This window comes from Chlorocebus sabaeus, chromosome 5, assembly GCF_047675955.1.
Source record: "Chlorocebus sabaeus isolate Y175 chromosome 5, mChlSab1.0.hap1, whole genome shotgun sequence".
Taxonomy (NCBI): Eukaryota; Metazoa; Chordata; class Mammalia; order Primates; family Cercopithecidae; genus Chlorocebus; species Chlorocebus sabaeus.
The window spans coordinates 46,906,748-46,909,304 of NC_132908.1; the positions used below are offsets into that span (position 1 = coordinate 46,906,748).

General features: G+C 51.6%; 1 pseudogene; it reads right to left on the reverse strand.

The window, feature by feature from the left end:
* Positions 1-222: 222 nt before the first annotated feature.
* LOC103232629 (actin, cytoplasmic 2-like) lies at positions 223-1,457 on the reverse strand (annotated as a pseudogene).
* Between the last annotated feature and the right edge of the window lie 1,100 nt (positions 1,458-2,557).

A 2,557-nucleotide genomic window follows, 5' to 3' on the forward strand; every position in this document is an offset into this window, starting at 1 on the left:
ACAGATAGCAAGGGAACAGTTAACTTGCATACAAGGTCAAAATCAGCAACAAGTTCTACAATCCAGTGCTGATATTGGATACAAACTTCAAGGACAGATTTCTTTTCGAAGGCTTATTCCAGTTTCATGAGGCTAGCATGGGGTGTATGCATTTGCCAGGAGCAAATTTATTCTTCTCAATTAACCCATGCAGCAAATGCTAGGCATCTGCTCGCAGTCCATTTAGAAGCATTTGCGCTGGATGACGGAGGGGCCCGACTCCTCGTACTCCTGCTTGCTAATCCACATCTGCTGGAAGGCAGACAGGGAGGCCAGGATGGAGCCACCGATCCACACCGTGTACCTGCGCTCAGGGTACTCGATGATGTGATCTTCATGGTGCTGGGCGCCAGGCTGGTGACCTCCTGCATCCTGCCCGCAATGTACAGGTACATGGTGGTGCCGCAGGACAGCACCATCTCGGCCTACAGGTATTTGTGGATGTCCACGTCACACTTTATGATGGAACTGAAGGTGGTCTCGTGGATGCCGCGGGTTCCATGCCCAGGAAAGAAAGCTGGAACACTGCCTCTGGACACCAGACCCACTCGTTGCAGATGGTGACGACCTGGCCGTCAGGTGGCTCATAGCTCTTCTCCAGGAACGAGGAGAACACGGCGGTGGCCAGATCCTGCTTGAAGTCCAGGGTAACATAGCGCAGCTTCTCCTTGATGTCATGCACTATCTCCCACTCGGCCATGGGGGTGAAGCTGTAGCCACACTCAGTGAGGATCTTCATGAGGTAGTTGATTAGGGGAGATGGGCATCATGTGGGCGACCCCATCTCCAGAGTCCGTGACAATGCCACTGGTGTGCCCAGAGGACTAGAGGGGCAGCACGGTGTGGATGGCCACACACATGGCCAGGGTGTTGAAGGTCTCAATCATGATCCAAGTCATCTTCTCTCTGCTGGTCTTGGGGTTCGAGGGGCCTTGGTCAGCAGCACTGAGTGGTCCTTGGGGCCGCACACAGCTCATTGTAGGTGTGGTGCCAGATCTTCTCCATGTCATCCCGGTTGGTGACTATGCCCTGCTCGATGGGATACTTCAGGGTCAGGATGCTGCACTTGCTCTGGGCCTCGTCACCCACATAGGGGTCCTTCTGGCCCATCCATGTCCACCACCATGATCTGGTGCCCGGGGCACCCGACAATGGAGGGGAATATGGTTCAGGGGGCATCATCCCTAGCAAAGCCAGCTTTGCACCTGCCAGAGCCATTGTCAATGATAAGCATGATGATCTCTTCTTCCATCGCCATCGTGCAGAAGCAGGTGGCTGAGCAGCAGGAGGACATGGTGTGCAGGCTAGTGGTGGCGAGTGAGCAATAATTTCTTCTACAGGACCTTTGTTAAAGGCAGCATAAAGCTGCAAGGCTAGACAGACTGTAAATGCCACGACGTCATGGACTGGGGCTTAGTTCTCTCATTATCGCTAGCACCTGCTGCAGGGACTGATACCTGGCAAGCACTCAATAACCAATATCTACTAAGTGAATGAATAAATGAAGGAATGGCATGAAATTCAGTGGGTAGCAGGTCCCTTTGCAGTGACTTCCTTGGGTTGGCTGTCAGCAGTTATGCAATTGTCACACCTATCTCAGCAAGTTCTGAGGACCAAGTGGGGGACGACCAGCAACAGTGCCTATCCCAGGTTCTGACACCCACTCAGGAGGCACCCAACAGGCAATTTTCCTTCCTTTCCTGAAATCATCAAAATAGTTCCCAGCCCTCTAATATTTCAAAAACCCTTACCAAGTCTATGTAAATAAAGAAAACTTCCCATGTACATACAGCCTGTTAGTGGCAGAATTGCAACTAGAGACCCAGTGTCTAATCACCTTGCAGATGACTTTGCCAGCAGTGACATTCCTTGTTGGTGACTACTGAGTCACTCTATGTAGGGTCAGCTCAGAAGAGGACAGTAACCGTGAAGAGGGAGTAGACATTCCAGGGACATTAATTCAGCGAAGTGCCAGGCACTGCTAATTCAGAGGCTAGTGTGGGCAGCTCATGTGTATATGTATTTTTTTGTTTTTGAAACAGGGTCTCACTCCATCACCCAGGCTGGAGTGCAGCGGTGCAATCACAGCTCTCTGCAGCCTTAAACTCCTGGGCTCAAGTGATCCTCCCACTTCAGCCTCCGGAGTAGCTGGGACCACAGGCTTGTGCCACAATGCCTGGCTAATTTTTTGTATTTTTTGTAGAGACAGGATTTGCCACAACGTTCAGGCTGGTCTTAAACTCCTGGGCTCAAGCAATCTGCCCACCTTGGCTTCCCAAAGTGCTGGAACTACAGGCGTGAGTCACCGTGCCTGGCCTCACATGTATACCTTTGATGACAACTCATGAACAATTACTTTTTTTTTTTTTTTTAGGGACAGGGTCTCGCTCTGTCACCCAGGCTGGAGTGCAGTGGTATGACTGTAGCTTGCTACAGCCTCCAACTTCTGGGCTCAAGCGATTCTCCTGCCTCAGCCTGATGAGTAGCTGGGACTACAGGCGTGCGCCACGACACCTGG